The sequence below is a fragment of the Delphinus delphis genome, chromosome 19 (genome assembly GCF_949987515.2).
Source record: "Delphinus delphis chromosome 19, mDelDel1.2, whole genome shotgun sequence".
In the NCBI taxonomy this organism is placed as follows: Eukaryota; Metazoa; Chordata; class Mammalia; order Artiodactyla; family Delphinidae; genus Delphinus; species Delphinus delphis.
In genome coordinates this window covers 30,965,483-30,982,554 of record NC_082701.1, presented here as the reverse complement: position 1 = coordinate 30,982,554, position 17,072 = coordinate 30,965,483, and the positions used below count along the sequence as shown (strand labels likewise).

Sequence of the window (17,072 nt, the reverse complement as noted above, 5' to 3'; positions counted from 1 at the left end):
AGCAGTGAGAGGCCCGCGTACCGCAAAAAAAAAAAAAAAAAAGCCCATGGGGCAGCAGCCACCTTTACCCTCACTCAGCTCAAGTGCCCCCTCCTGCTGGAAGCCCTCCCTGTCCCAGCTCCTCTTCTGGCTGGAAAAGCATCCCCTTCTTCAGCGCTTCACCTCAGTGCAGCATTTGCCATGGCAGCTACAGTTCTAGGCTGACATGTTTATCCCCCCAACTAGACTATAGCCATCTCCCAGACAGGGGTCATGTCTTAGTGACCTTTGTACTCAGGGTCAGGCCCCAGGAGAGTGTCTGGCACTGAGCCAGTGGTTCTCAGTAGGCTGCGCTAGGCTGAACCCTCCAGGCACGTCCCAATGATGCTTGAATGTTGCATTATCAGCCCTTCACCCGGAGCACGTAACCCCTCCAATCCCCCCACCCAGCATCCCCGCCTCCCAGCCCTTGGCTCAGTAGGGGTCTCTCTGAGAATTTCCCTAACGATGTAAGCTCTATAGCCAGGCCTCTTGGGTTCAAATCCTGGCTCTGCCAGTCTCTAGCCATGTGACCTTGGTCAAGTTACTTAACCCCTTTATAGCTCCGTTTCTTCACTGAAAAATAGATATAATATCTCATAGGACCTTGTGAGGATGAAAGGAGCTGATCCACGAGAAGCACTTGGAACAGGGTCTGACCCACAGCAAGTGCTCAGTGAGAGCTGGAATTATTATTTACCAAGCCTATTGCTTCACAGAACCCCTGACCTGCCCCTGACAGCTTCCACTCCTGACTGACATTGGGCCTGCCCTCCCCCCACTAGACCCCCTTCCTCCAGGACCAATATTAGCATTAACATAGAAAGCCATTCAACCCTTTTTACTGATTATGATCCTCCCCCCACCCCACCCCCACCAGCTTAGAGGGCAAATCCTCCAAAGAGAAGGGAGAAGAGTTGGTTCCACAGCAGGGCTACGAACGCCGGGTCATTCTGCCCCCAACTATGTTTCTCTGTCATCTCTTGACATTTCAGCTCGTCATCTCCCCTCTGCTCAAAATTTAAGCCTCATCCTATCCCATCCCACCCCTCCAAAAGCCAGCCTCAGCCTCTAGTTTTTACCAAAGATCTTCCTTAGCAATAAGAAGCCTCAGAACATTAGCACCCAAGTGAAGAAATAATAATAATAATAGTAGCTTCTGTCTGGCATAGATCTCCTTTCATTTTTTCTAAAGCTGAGAAACTGAAGCATCTACAAAGTCATAGAGTAAGATGGAGAGCTGGAATTGCAACTGGGAATATGTATGTAACTTCAGATCCTGCATTCTAAACCACTAAGCTATTATGGAAATGGGCACAGAGTGGCCGGATTGCCTCCTGGGGGTGGAGGTTAGAGGGATTTGGAAAGTTTTCATCCCACCAATCATTCCTCAGTGCATTTCACATTTTATGAAAAGGGAGTTTATGTTGACAGGCATTGTTACTCTATTTATTATTTATGACCTGTTTTAAAGATAAGAGCCATAGCTGCATTATTAGGAGTCCATTATATTACTCTGACACATCAGAGATGCCTACTGGGAGGTTAAAAGCAGAGAGCATCAGAGAAGAACTGAGTGAGCCGACATAACCAGCATTCTAAACTCACCAACCTGTGGCAGCCGGTGTAGCGGCTGACAGACAAGTCCTGGCCACCGATGAATGCGAATCTCTAGTCACCACAACGGGACCCTTACATCCCACCAACACAACTTCCAAGTTCCCAGTCAGGGACCACTGGACCACAGTGTCTCCAAAGCCCTTTATGGTTCTCACTTCCTGTGAGTCTAAGAGCCAACAAAACAGAGACATCACCTCCTCCAGGCCACCTTGTATAGTCAGAGGTGATCCCTGTCTGACTCCCAGCTTCTTGCCCCCCAAGGCTCCAGAATACACCTGCCTATGTTGCTTATTGCCAGGATCGGGGAAATCCATAGGGCAAAGTAAATGTAGGAAGCTCTGAAGGAACAGACTAGTCTGAGTGCTACCACATGCTCAACACTGCTTGCTAGGCAAAGAAAAGTCTCCATGGACTACCATTGTCTGGGGGCACCTGCACCTAAGAAGGGCTTCTCAGTACCAAGCAGAGAAGTCACAGACAGCAGACCCTACTAAAGGCTCTTCCAGATCCCCAAGTATAAATGCCACCAACACCTGAGCAGCAGCCCAGGGCCCAGTGAGCTTTGGCTAAGAAAGAAAAGGCAGGCCAGGTCTCCTTGGGGGTGCACTGGGGATGGTGACAGACATTCCCTCTGGCCCCGACTTGCCTAGTCCAGAAGGATCTAAGGAACCTAAAATACCTCGATCCTGGCCTTGAACAACTCTGCCCAAAGACCTCCTCAAAAGGAGGACTGTCTTTCATGCTTACACTCTCCACTGAAGCACCTTCTCCCACCTCAACCCCGTGGCCCCAAGAATGAGCTGGGGCTATTAAAGCACCTCGCTCCTATTCTGTTGAAACACCAGAATATCCGTCCCTCACCCTAGTCCCTGTATTTACCTCTAATTCAACAGTTCTGTGGCCCTGGCCCAGTTAGTGCCCAGAGCCTTCTCACCACATAGACAGCAAAATCAGCCCCTGGAGAAGGGCCACCACATCAGCCCCCATCCTCTGGCTAGCTGTAGGGAGCTGGGATCTGGTCCAGGGTTTCCAGGTCTCTATGGCCACGGCCCAAAGTCGCATCGGAAGGTCATGAGAAAAGCCCTCTTGAGAGGTCTGCTCTCCGCACCCTGGGACTATTCACTGACCCGACACAAAGGAGAGAACTGCTCTGAATGGCCTAGGCTGGACCAGACTGTAGATCAGGGGTCTCAACAGGGGCCCCAGTTCCAAGGGGCACAGTGACCTTCTGATACTACATACAAAATGTGTCCTCACACACATGCACGTGTCAGAGGGAGGGAGGGGGGAGTTAGAGTTGTCACCGGATTCTCAAAGGGACACATAACCCCAACTCTGGCCCCAAGCCCCTCCCCCCCGCCCCATCATATCATCATCCCTAGACCATCCTAGCTGCCCAAGGTCTCTCTCCTATTTAAGGATGTGCCCAGGCCCGAGGCCCCACTCCTGATCCCCTGTCTCCTTCCAGCTGCAGAACGTGAGCTGGGGTGGGGTCCCTCACACACCCTCCAGCTTCCTGGTGACCTGAGCCAGGTTTCTCTCTCCAGCCCAGGGATGCCATCCTCCATTCAAACTGAGGTTCCAAAGGCCTCGACTGCCAACAACAGAGAGGGACCCATTTCACACTTGATCCCAAGGGGGCCAAATCTCATGGTGAGACAACTTCCTTCATGAGAGGATTCCTGGTGTCCCTCACCTCCTTCAGGCACACCTGGCCAGCTCCACCCAGGCTGTAAAGATGAGCATGCCTGGCAAAGAAAAGGAATGAGAGGCCCAAGCACCTCCCTGAGTCCCTTCTCCCGAGCAGGGCGGCTCAGGGTGCTGCAGGATAACTAACAGGAAGGCACCCTCCCCGTGCTCAGCGATGCTCCTGCCGGAGGGTCAGGTGGGGAGTGAGAAGGTCTTGTATCCTCTATCACCTCTAGGACAACTTAATAAATTCCCAGTCACCCTCCACTCTAACCACAAAAAGGAAAATCTAAAACCTCCCTCCGCTTAAATCAAATTCCTCTCCCGGAATTTCATTTCTTGGAACTAAAACTTCTTTTAACGGGAAAAGAAACGGGCAAGCCCGTGCTAGGTGTAAGACAACAATGCAACCAGAAAATGAAGAGGAAAGAAAGAATTAGCGCCGACACCAACCCCCTGGAGCGTAGAGCCCTGGGCACTTAGGGCCGGACGGGGTGGGGTGGGGGGGAAGCAGGGGCGGGGACAGTGCCTGGTGAACTTTCCCTGGCCGAGCCACGAGAGATGCAGCTCCCAGGGGACCGGGTGGAACCAGAAAAAGCTGAGCCGACCTGTGACATCCGCGGGGACAGGAAGCGAACCTCCCCTTTTCCTAAAAGGAGCTCTGGCCCCGGCAGGCGCCCCCCGCCCCGCCCCCCCGCCAGCCGTCGCCAAGCAGCCAGCGCCCCCCCCCCCAACCCGGCCCGGGCCAAGCGGGGAGGGGCGCCCACACACACAAGGGGGAGCAGCCGGGGAAGGGGCTCCGGGTGGCGCCGGCTCGCCGAGGCCTCGCTCGCTTTCCCCGCGCTGGCCGCCCGCGACCACCCCTCTCCCCGCGCGCCCCGCTCCCAGCCCCCAGGTGCCCGCTCGCCCCGCGCGCCCGCGGCCCGGGAGGAGGCGGCGGCTCGGGAAGGATGCGGGGCCGAACCGCCGCACGAGGCTGAGGCGGCGCGGGCTCCCGGCAGCAGCGGCGGCCGCCCAGGGACTCAAACTCGCGCCCGCCCGGCCCTCCCGGCGGCGCCTCGGAGACCGGGCCCGGGAAGGTGGGGCCTGGCCGGGTCGGGGCCGCGCGCGGGCCGGGCGGCGCCGGCGGGGAGCGAAGGGAGGTCTTACCGAGCAGCCGCGCGCGCGTCCGCTCCCCGCGGGCCGGAGAGGCCGGGGGCTGGGGGAGGGGCGCGATCCCGCGGCGGCGGCGGCGGCGGCGGCGGCGGCGGCGGCGGCGGCGGCGGGCCGGGTGCGGCGGCGCGGCTGGGGCGCGGGAGGCGGGGAAAGCGAGGCGCGGCCGGCTTCCTAGCGGCGGGCGGCGCGAAATGCAGCTGTCCCTGCGCGGCCGCCGCGGGGCCACAAGTGGGGCTGCGCGGGGAGGAGCGGGACTGCGGGCCGAGCGTGGGCCGGGCAGCGGCCCCCAGACCCTCTCCGATGCAGACCCCTCGGAGGGAGGAGGGAAGCGGTATCGGGGTCCGCTAGTAACGCAGTCGCGGGGGCCGGGGGCTGCCAGGCCAAGACGAGGCGGATCCCCGCCGGACCCCCGCAGCAGCCGCGGGGACTCCCGGCTGGCGGGCCGGAGGGCGTGAGCGGGGAGTCTCGGTTCCGGGCAGAGTGGGTGCGGGGCGTCCTGCCCCACCCTGCTCGGGGAGCGACGCCGGGAGGGAGACCAGAGACCTCGGCTGGGGGCGGGGGAGACCTAAGAGCCGGACTGCCCGAGAGGGTGCAGAATGTGGACACGCATCTGGGACCTGGGACACCTGTGGTGGAGGGGAGGGAGGCCCCCCGGGAGTAAGGGCTCAGGAAAGTAAACAAAATAAAAGGCTGAGGTCAAAGGAGATGGTGGGGAGGAGGTCAAGAAATCAAAGTAGTACCCAATCACACCATCAGATGTCACCTGCCATCTCCCCATCTCCTCTCAAACATACCAGGTCACTTCAGGGGCGTCTGAGCCCTGAGATCTCCCACAGAAGAACTTGTTTAATAAATGGGAAATCAACTTTGGCTCTTCTTTTCCACATGGTTTAGTTTCAGACTCCAACTGGGGGGTGGGTAGGGTGGGGCAGGTGGTGGGTGACCTGCCAAGCATCCAGCTTTGAAGAGGAGCTACCTAAGGAAGGGATCTGAGGCTGACAATGGCCAGAATGCAGGTCCAGCACTGCCCCCAGACAGCTTGCCAAGGCCTGCACCCTCCTCCTGGATAAGCGTGCCTTAGAGACCCACTTGCCCATCTGGGTACAGATCTTAGGGAACAGCTCCCTCTCCCCTCCTCCCCTGAGGGCTTGCAGTCCCCTAGCCAGCTGAGACAAATCAACGTGCTCAGCCACAGAGACATCTGAAGGTAAAAACCACAAACCAGAGTGCCCCAGACACCCATGTGTTTCCATCATTTGCGTGTCGAGGGTAAGTTTCTTCAGCAGGTTGGGAACCTGGGAGAGGGAGAAACCTCAGAACCACACCCTCTGGGGAGGCCCAGCAGTAACTAGCGTGTGGAGTTGAGCTCCAGGGCCAGTTTCCCAACCCCCTCCCGGGGATCTCCTCTCTCCCACCCACCTGTCCCCAGGCCCCCTCACTTGGTGGTACATTCAGTTTTGGGGGCCCTTGAAACTCCAGGAGGTGGTCCCTAGACCCCAGGTTAAAGACCCTTAATCTGGAGGGACTGACCCATGCCTCCGTGCTGACTCCTGTCTCCTTTCCCAAAGTGGTAACCGAGAGCTCACTCACTAGATTATGTTACACTTGCCCACAGTGCAGTTCATGTCACTTTTCTGCTTACTTGCAAGATCCCTCTGCAGTTCCTCTCCCTGTCACCTTGGCATTTTGGAGCTGGGAAAATGCACCTGCAAACTTGGAGATTTTGCTGTTTACACTGGGAGGCCAGTGCTCACAAAATCTTTTCATGTATTACTCATATAGTCATCAAATGAAACCGATCACCGTAATGGACGCTCTTCCTTGAAGAACACTTCTTAGGCGTTGGTAACATACTCTTCCTCTCCGGGCTGTCTTCCTGGAAGCTTTTCCTCAGACTCCTTCCCTGCCTCTCACACCCCACTGGGTAACCTCGCTTGCTCCCACCACTGCATCTGAGCTGAATGTTCCCCAGGACCCCAGGCCAGCCCACCCTCCTGGGCTCCAGCCCATCACACCCAGCTGCCTACAGAGGCTTTCCACCTGCAGGTCCCTTGGACACCCCAAATGCAAGGAGGCAAGAGGTCCAGAGCATTTCCTTCCCAAGCCCCCCCGACCCCAACCCTGGCTTCACAGCTGGAAACCTCAGTCCGAAGTGTCCCTTCCCCTGCAGTCTATTGGTTATGGAGGCCTGTTCCTTCCTCCTCACTCTCCCCATCCTTTGTTTCCCTGGCTTTACCCTGGTTTGGGCCCCTCTTGTCTCTGCTCATCTCAGAGCTTGAGATGTCCCTTTGCTTTCAGTTCTTTCTCTCCTCCCCCCACAGCCCGCCCCGCTTCATACCCACAAACACTACAGAATGTGCCCTGGTAAGACACCCGTACCCCAACCCTGCCCTACCCTCAGGCCATTGCCCTATTTCTCTCTTGCCCACTCATCAGGAGACTTAACATCCTCTCTCTGCTTCCTCAGTCCCCATTCAATCCTCGAAATCCAGCTTTCTTCCCCATCATAACCTTTCCATAGGAGGCACCAGCGGCTCCCAGTCATTTCAACCCACTGGCCTCCTCCCCACCTCACCCTTGGGCCCGCTTGTCACCTGGGATGCCGTTAACTCCTCCTTGAGGGGACTCTCACCCCCAAGGCCTCCTATCCTCTTGATTTTTCTACAGACTCCTTCATTTTTTTCTCCTTTTGGCCACGCCACACAGCTTGTGGGATTTTAGTTCCCTGACCAGGGATTGAACCCGGGCCCTCGGCAGTGAGAGCGCAGAATCCTAACCACTGGACCGCCAGGGAATTCCAACCAACTCCTTCATTACTTCAGCTCTGCCTGCCTCAGAGGCTTTGCCAGGGCACAGTCCTCTTCACTTTTCCATAAATCCTGCAATTCCCAGGGTGCTCTCACGGAGGGAAGAGAGCAGAGTGGGTACCAAGCCCTGACCGTGCCACCTGCTGCCGCATGACTCTGGGCAGGTTACTTAACTCCCTCTGTGCCTGTTTCCTGATTTGTATTTGGGGCTCACTACAGTGCCTACCTCAAAAGATTGTACTGAGAATTAAACAAATTCACACGTGAAGTGCCCAGAACAGTGCCTTGCACCTTAAATGTTCAATGAGTGCTGGTATTGGTATAATAAAGAGTGTGTTGATGGCCCATTCCTACACCTGCCCCCTCTCTTGAACTCCTGATTGGACAGGCTGCACCACAACTGCCTCACCTTCAGCATGGCTGGTCCGGAACCCTTCATCTCTGCATCTCCTGTGCCAGAATTCTCTGTCCTGGGAGAAGGCACATCCCATTCACTCAAGCCACCAACTTCACACACTGCCTTTCTCCTCTCCCACGTTCACACCCCTAAGTAAACTTGGGCTTACTACTTCCTGAATTTCTCTGGACTCTTTCCCCTCTGCATTCCCACTGCTCAGGCCACCAGGTCCCCTGCCTTTCAATCCGTCGTCCTCAATGCTTGCAATTATTTTCTAAAGCATAGACTGGTGATCTCTCTGCTTTGTTGAAAAGATGTGGGTGAGTCCCCAGGGCTGGGAGAATGAAATTTAAATGCCTTAGGGAGGCCCTTCCCCCAACAGGATGTTTCCCTTGGGGAGTTCCCCAGCCCAGGACAAATGGCAGGCCTGAATGGTGACAAGAGCGTGTGGCTGAGGTTTTGGAAGCAACCACATGGTCCCAGCCATCAGGGGACTCCCTCCCCTCCTCGAACCACCAAAGGTAGCTTAACAAGGCCCAAAGTGGGAAAGAAAGTGGGGTAAACAGCTAGATGATCTGCATCATCCTATCCCTTTCTCCATCTTCACTGATTTGACTAAGAAACTCAGAGGAAACTTTTAAAGAATTGGTAATTTCACTTCGGGGTTTTGAAAGAACACATGGGTGAAACGTGGAAACAGTGGCCCCCCAAAATGAGTAAATGACCCCCTTCTCGGACAATAACTAAATGGATGCCTGTGGGATTGCCAGTCTGGCTCCCACCTGAGAGAAGGATTCCCTGGGACGCTTACCCTTTCCCAGAGCGCCCCAGCCAATGTCACGCCTGTGGCACCTCCTTTGAACCCTCTTGCCCTTGTGTAACAAACTGTTCCCATGCCGTCCCTTTGTCCATCCTGCCAGCCTCTATAAAGCACATGGTATTGTAGCTGGTCTCTGAACGAGCTCCTGGGAGGTAGGGGGTGTCTTCTGTCTCAGTGCCCACACCTCCCAGCCCAAGGCCTGGCTGGCCCCATGAGTGAGTAAATATTTGCTAAAGAACTGACTTCTGACAGGTGGTGAGACATGCCTGGTTTGCCCTTACAAAAACCATGTGTCTTCCCTTCGTTGGTAACTGACTGTAAGGCTCCAGGTGTCCTGCCTTTCTGTTCAGAGGCTGTCAGCTTGTCCTGTACAAGGTGGTGGGGTGGAGATTAGGTGTAGATAAATGGAACTCTGTGCAACCATTAAAGTTGTTTTTAAAGAATATTAAATGTCTGTTAAAATATCCAAAATATGTTACGGGAAAGGAAGGCTACAAAACAGCATATGCAATGTGAGGCTATTTAGTAATTTTTATTTAGTTAGTTATAAACATAGAAAAAACCATGCCAACATGTTAACAACTGTTGGATGAGGGTTTTATAGATAACTTTTACTGTTAGTGTTTTTCATATTTTCCTAGATTTTCCAAACTTCCTACACCGAACATACATTCCTTTATAATCATACACACACACACACGCACACGCACACGCACACACACACGCACACACACACACACATACACACACACACATATATATATATATATATATATATATATATATATATATATATATATATATATAGCTTTCAAGATCATTATGTATGGGGACCTCCCTGGCAGTCCAGTGGTTAAGACTCCACGCTTCCAACTGCAGCGGGCACAGGTTCGATCCCTGGTGAGGGAACTCAGATCTCATGTGCTGCGCAGTGTGCCCCCCCACCAAAAAAATCATTATATATGACTGCAAAGAGGAAAGTGAAATATAAGTAACTTTCCTCCATAATTTTGTCTAACTTCGACTATTTCAATCCAGTTGCATGACCATTTTTGTTGACTTCCCGTGTACTCATACTGAGACCCCAAAGATGAACAGTATGTAGCCCCTCTTCACCCCCACTCCAGATCTAAGGGCAAGGTGGATATGGAGCAGCTAGCAAAATAATACAAGGCAGAGTGTGACACTTACTAAAATCAAGGTGTAAGCAGAGGGCTCTGGGGCTGCTCAGGAAGGAAAAGGTTAATTCTCATGAAGGACCGGTCAGAGAGAGCACCTCTGAACAGTTGGCTTTTTCGCTGTGCAAAAGAGGCAGGAGATGAAAAAGATTTTAGCTGGGGATAAGGGCATTCCCATCTGTGGGCACAGCATAAGCAAAGGCAAGGAGGAGGGAATGTTGAGGCGTATTTGGATGTGGGTAAATATCCACTGTGGCCAGACTGCAGGGTGGGTGGTGGGTAACGTAGCAAAATGAAGTTGGAAAGGTGAGGAGGGTGTGACAGTGGATGGCCCGGAACACCACACTAAAGAATCTGCGGAGAAGGCACAAGCTGGAATTTAAAAATAGAATATTAACATTTATTTTTATTTTCTTGACAATGCCAAGAGTTTGAGGCAGTGAGGTCCCCTGGTCCTGCACCAGACCAGCTCCTGGGGAAAGCCAGCCTGGAGTTAAACATTCACAGAGGTTAAATGTTCAATCCCAGCTTGAAGCAGCAGATTCCTTCTTCCTCCTAAACTCCCTCTAACCTCCTAAGTATAGCGTAGTGGCTAAGCGCCCAGACCTTTGTGCCAGTCAGACCAGGGTACAAATAAATCTCAGCTGTATCCGTTTACAAGCTGGGTGACCTTGGGCGAATTACTTAACCTCTCTGAGTCCCTCATCTCTAAAATGATGATAAGAATATCACCTTTCTCCCCACTAGGTTAAAAATAATAATAATAAATGATAAATTTTCTTGAACATTTACAATGTCTAGCCCTGTTTTAAGTATTTTTGCACATTCTAGCTCATTTGGCCTTCAGAAAAACACCAAGGGGCAGGCGTTATTACCATTTCTATTTTACAGATGTGGAAACTGAGACACAGGGAGGTCAAAAGTGTTCCCAAGGTCCAGCAATAAGTGATGGAACCAAGACACAGACCCAGCCTGTGACTCCAGAGCCCATGCACGTCACTATACTCCTGGAGATAACAATTATAATAATTATAAATTAAACCCATAATACCAGTTAACATTTACATTGTTAACTCATTTACTCCTCAACGGCCCTGTGCTAGGTACTACCATTAGGCCCTGTTTACAGACTAGGAAACTGAGGCACAGAGAGATTAAGTAACTTGCCCAAGTTTCTTCGCAGAGGCAGGAGAGGAACTCAGGTGGTCTGGCTGCAAAGTCTGTTCCTCGTCACTCTAATACACTTAATGAATGATGCCTGTTTTACTTATTGTCATTCTTTTAATTCCAAGGAGGTCTGCCTGCGATCAGTTTCATACAGATGTTCAGATCTGATTCTCTCCGGTGATGAAGATCCATGGAAGAGGTTGGGGGTGGGGCAGGATGCATATTCCTGGGGGACTTGGGAAGCAGGGCCACGGGTGGAGAAGGAGCCTTCGGACCTTGCAGTTCTGGGGAGGGCTCCTTCGTGCTTCGGGCGAGGGAACCTCTGTTGCACCAGTAAATGGCCAGGAAAGGAAAGAGAGGGAGCTGGCACTACTTCCTCAGCCCCTGAGCCGAGCTCTGGGCACTAGGAGAAATGGCAAAAATGTCTTATTCTTTGGCGGAAGAGCATCCCTGGGGTTATACCACAGCTAGTTCCAGGGTGGTGGGTGGAGGACCCTAAAGGGCTGAGTGACATCTTTGAGGGAGATTTCACTCACCAGGTGTCTCTTTAAAAAGGAAGATAGAAACCTCTCCCCAAGGGGCAGGACTGAGCCCCTCGGGGCAAGACAACCCTGACAGGACTGGGTTCCTAGGGTCCAGACCTTCAGCCCAGGTCCCACACTTGAGGCTGCAGGGCCTGCTCCCTTTGGGGTAGGGGGAGGTAGAGCCAGGGCTCAGTTCGGCTCCATTCCCTAGTCAGGGAACTGTCACCTGATGGTGGCTGGTCAAAGGAGCAGCACAGCTGGTGTGACAGCATAAAGGGGCACAGCTGCCACTGCAGGGTTGCTTCCCCAGAAAGCGGAACTGAGAATTAAAGGAGCAGCAGGATACACTAATTCATTTACTTATGTCTTCATGAATTCTTCCTTTCCTTCAAGAGCTTATAGTTTTTTTTTTTGGCTGCGCTGCACAGCTTGCAGGATCTTAGTTCCCGGACCAGGGGTTGAACCCGGGCCATGGCAGTGAAAGTGCCAAGTCCTAGCCACTGGACCACCAGGGAATTCCCAAGAGCTTATAATTTATTATTATCATTATTTATTATTAATTTTTTTTATTTTTTATTTTTTTATTTTTTGTGGTACACGGGCCTCTCACTGTTGTGGCCTCTCCCATTGCAGAGCACAGGCTCCGGACGCACAGGCTCAGCGGCCACGGTTCACGGGGCCCAGCCGCTCCGCGGCATGTGGGATCCTCCCAGTCCGGGGCACGAACCCTGCATCGGCAGGCGGACTCTCAACCACTGCGCCACCAGGGAAGCCCATATCATTATTTATTTTGATGCTTAGATTGTTCCGGATTTGGCCATTTGCTGGCCCTGTGTTCTTTTGATACATTCCCATCCTGCCTTTCTTGTGCAGAGATGTTTCCACCATCATCATAAAGACTGCATCAGACCTTCAATAGATGCTAAATCTAGAGGGAAATTTTGATGAGGAGGAGGATATTTGAATGGTCTTAATGTGTTTCCCCACAGACTTCTTATTAGTTGCAAGGGGGAAAACAGTAATTATATGATGGAGAAACTAGGCAATGTCTTGACTGACTGATCTAAAGTAACATCACCCAGGGAGATCAGCTCGGTGCTTTGTGACCACCTAGAGGGGTGGGATAGGGAGGGTGGGACAGGGAGGGTGGGAGGGAGAGAGACGCAAGAGGGAAGAGATATGGGAACATATGTATATGTATAACTGATTCACTTTGTTATAAAGCAGAAACTAACACACCATTGTAAAGTAATTATACTCCAATAAAGATGTAAAAAAAATTAAAAATAAAGTAACATCACCTATGAGGCACAGAGGGCTGTCATGTGCCTCTAGATATGATATCCTGAGGACACATTACCTCAGCAGTATTCCAGCTAAGAATGAATAATCTCAATTTAATCACGGAGAACATCAGACAAACATAAAATGAAGAATGTTATATTAAAAAAAAAAGCAGGGGTGTGTAATTTTTTTTTTAAAAAGGCAGCTATACAAATGGTCCAAATTTAGGGAGACTAAAGAAACACAGCAACTAAACGCAACACCTGACACTAGACTAGGCCTTGTCCTGGGAGTGAAGATGCTCTCAAGGACATAATCTGATCGTAATTGGAATGTAAGTTAACTAAAAGTATTATATAAGTGTAAATGTAGAAAGTTAATAACTCGACTGTGGTGTAAGAGCTTATCTTTATTTTTAGGAAATATACACAGGAGTACTTAGGGGTAAGGTCCATGATGTATAAAACCATGGAATGGTTCGGAAAAAAATATATATATATAGAAATAGAGAGCCCATATGTGATTAAGCAAGGGATAAAACGTTAGCAATAGGTGAATGTGGGTAAAGAGTATACGGGTGTCTCTTGCACTATTTTCATTTTTGCAACTTTTTGTAAGTTTGAAATTATTTCCAAATAAAAAGTTTTTCAGAACTCTTCCAGGTTCACTTTGTGTTCTCCCTGTCCAAGCCCTGCAATCAGCTTTTTCTCCAGAGGAGCTAGTGAGCAGGAATATTTAACCACATTAAAAAAAAAAAAAAAAGTGAATGAGAAGGAAAAGCATTCCTACCATATGGAACAGCATGGCAAGGAAATGTGAAATATAAGTGTAGATGATAGAAAGGATCGGTGCTGGGAAAATGGCTCTTCTGAAAAGCTAACGCAGCAAATGGCATCCCGGGATAAACCCTAGCCTCACCCCAGAAAGGCAAAACACAGCCCTCCTGCAGCTTCTGTCCATTCACCGGCACATGTGTGATTTGGAAATGGAATACAATAAACTGACAGATTCGGCCATCCTTCAGTGGGCCAACACTATATTGCGAAGCACATCATAGAACTTAATTTTATCTATTTACATAGAATGTGAACAACTATTGTGCAGACTGTAGAAAGTGAAGCAGCATTGGAGTAAACTTCAGCGGGAGTGGAGCAATGCTCCCTGTGAATGAGCACCCTCACCCGACCAATCAGAACGCAGGAGACATCAACCAATCCCGGCTCCTCAATGCTCTAGTCGGGGCGGGGCTGACACGCCCAGAGTTGTTTGTTTGCCTCCGCTCTAACCGTAGTCTACCCTGGGCGGGGTCGGGGGCGCGGACCGCGGAGACGAGGCAGGCGAAGTAGATTTGGCCAAACGGTGGAGGGCATCGGATGTTAGGCCTGGCAGTTTGGGCACCGTAGTAGGTTGACTGACTCATCCCTGACAAAACCCACATTTGCCGCGCGCTCTGCGGGGCTCCTCTCTCAGAGCGCCGAGTCCAGGACGCCTTCGGGAAAACAGGTTGGAGCTGATGACGGCTGATTTAGGAGCGAGCAGGTCTGAGAAGTATGTCAGGCTTCTCTCCCACATCCTGCCTGGGTAGGTGGTGGCGCTCCCTTTCCTCTTGGGAAGGAAGGAGGTCAGGCCCGTGCCAGGCTAGCGGCAAGCTATAAGAACTAACTGTCAGGATGGTGAGATTGCAGAGGGAAACTGCACAGGCGACTTCTCTAGATATTAGTGCATCTTGGTGAATGACGTGAGATGGAACGACTTCTCTGATAGGCACATATCCTGACATTTTCCATGTCTCCCAACCTGGTGACTATTCCCTCGGTGTAACTTGAGCCCTCCCTGCCACATATTGGGCAGCCTTCAATTAGCTGCTGGTCAGATGTGTCTCCCATCTAAATTTCTCCTTCCCGAGATGAGGTTCTGGCTCCCATGCTGGATGCCAATCCTTAAAATCTCAGCGTCTGAGATGGGGAAGCCATGAAGGAAGGCAATCAGCTCCTTTGCTCTTTTGGAGAACGCAGTTGGTGCCTCTGAGGGAATTGATGTTGCTGTTACTACATAGGGTATAGGAGGACCAGGTGGGGGGAGTATATTGAATCTGAGGTTCCTTCCTCTATATCAGGCTCTGTACTAAGCACTTTACATGAATTAGATCTTCAAAAACTTTACTAGGTTGGAACTATTATCATCCTTGCTTTACGGCTGAGGAAACTGAGGCCAGAGAGGTTACATATCTTGCCCGAGGACACACAGTTCCCACTGGCATAGCCTGGATTTACACCCCAGCCTGTCAGACTCCAAGCCCCTGCTCTTAATTGCAACCCTATATTACAGCACCTCCCAGCTGTCCCTTATGCCAGGCCTTGCCCTGCTCTGGATCTTCTGGGGGCCTTACTTACCTGTTGCTGCTGTTTCTGGCCTTGGTACTTGGTGCCTTGTGTTTTGGGCTTCCTGAACATTGGGACTCATTGATACAAGGGCAAGTCAGCAGCAGGTTGCCACGGTCCCACTAATTTGGAACCAGAGATTTAGGGGATGTGGCAAAACATTTGGAATATACAGTCCGACTTAGGAACTAGCCTCCCTTCTGTGGGGCCCTGGACTACCTCCACTTTATTTGGGTAGCTCCCAATTCTGCCTGTATACCAAGGAGGAATGAACCAACTGCCTAAAAGTTACAGGGAAGGCTTCGGAGGGAACAACATTTTAATTAGACTTTGAAGGATATCTAGTGGTTCACAACAGAGAAAATGTGTTGGAGGGTTGCTTGGGGGAGGACATTCTAGGCCTAAGGGACAGAATATACAAAGGTTCTATCTCCTTCCTCTTTCCACAACTCCACCCTCTCCCCAGTCTTCTCCCTCAGACATCCTTGACAGCCACAGTTTCTGGTGTTGGCAAAGTGGCAGAACTTCACTTGTGTGGGACAGGCCACCCTGGAGTCTAGGCCTACTCTCCTGGGATGAAGCTCTAGGATTTCAGGAAGGGGGACCCCTACCTCCTCAGCTGGAAGGGGCTCCTGGGTCCCCACCACAGGTGGGGATTCCCTACTAATCACCTGAATCTTGCCTGTTTCTTCAGCTACTGATTTTGTTCTTTTTCTGGCTAAGAAGAGCATGTCTTCTTTTCTGCCCATTGACTGGAGCTGAAATCATCACAGCTGGCTTACACTAGCAGCCTGTCTCAGGGTCCTCTGAGTAATCATGTCCAGCTCGGGGCAGATGCATGGAAAGGGGAGGAGGACAGGGTGGAGATGACACCACAGGAAGCACAAGGACAATTTCTCCAAAATCTCTCTCTCTCCCCCTTCCCTGGGCCTCTTTCTAACCTCCAAATTCCCCCTTTCCCTTCTCTCCCTCACCTCATAAGCAAGCTGATTTCTCTCTGGCTCTTTTCCCACCATTAACAAAGCTCGGAATTTCTTGGCTCATGACCAAGGGCCTTGGGGATCCAGGCTCCTTCAAGCCTGATCTCTGAGTGGATTTAGGCTGACTCAGTAAGAACCATGGCTTTGGTGGCCTCCCAATTGCCCCTGAGGTTGACAAAGACTTAGCTTCCTGTCCCAGTCTCTGAGGCTGGCTCCCCTCTCCATGAGCAGCCTCTGGAATTGGTACATTACTCCTCCCAGCCTTGGACCTGGGCACTGACTGCCAGACAGAGCTGCTGGACCAGTCACTAGAAGGGCATGTCCCTTCCATTTCCCTTGGTCTCCTCGTCCTCTCTAGCTGCCGTGCCAAAGGAATCGCTCACAGGCAGAATGAAAAGTTGTCCTCAAGTGTCCATCGTTAGCATATTAGTTCTTGCCCAGGGTCTTTATAGGTGTACTTAGGAAAAAATGACATTCAGGTGAAAGGGCTGACACAGCCAAATGCAGGTGGACCTCACTTTGAGAAAACTCCATAAACAATGTAAATTTACCAAAACACCCAAGAGAATTCTTCTTGAATGGTTGGCAGTTATATACATCAGAAAGGATTCACTACAATAAGAAGACTGACTTTAAGTTCTTCTTCTTCTATGTACTCTTCAAAGAGATATTTAACAGTTGGGAAGGTGGGATGTCAACTTAAAGATCATCAGGGATGAAGACAATTTCTGAAGCTATGATGCAAGTCAGTGGTGATACAGAATCTGAAGTGTGAAACTCCATTCCCTTCCCATGACAGGGCAGTTTTTGTAAATGACAGAATACTTGACCCTCATGGTCCAAGGCCAAGATCTGGGTCAAGTGCCTGTCTTGGGAAGAAGAGAGCTAACTAGTCAACCCCTGATGGGCTGGTCCAAGGGGAGGGCTAGATCACACAAAGATCCTAAGCAGAGCCCTGGACCCTCCCTCCATTCCTTCCTTGGGAACTACATGGGCCTTTGCCCAAAAGCGAGCAGCCAAGAGAAGCTGGAGTCTAGATCAATGCACAAACT

At 51.3% G+C, this 17,072-nt stretch overlaps 1 protein-coding gene across 3 annotated transcripts in view; it reads right to left on the bottom strand.

Moving 5' to 3' along the window:
- The window catches only part of CUEDC1 (CUE domain containing 1), a 76,385-nt gene extending 71,793 nt beyond the window's left edge, over positions 1-4,592 (bottom strand). For 2 of the 3 annotated variants that reach the window (XM_069540068.1, XM_059996614.1), the window contains exon 1: positions 4,477-4,592. The gene's annotated coding sequence lies outside the window, so the exon portion shown is untranslated. The remainder of the gene's footprint in view (positions 1-4,476) is intronic. The other variant, XM_059996613.1, reaches the window with a different exon arrangement.
- Positions 4,593-17,072: the final 12,480 nt, after the last annotated feature.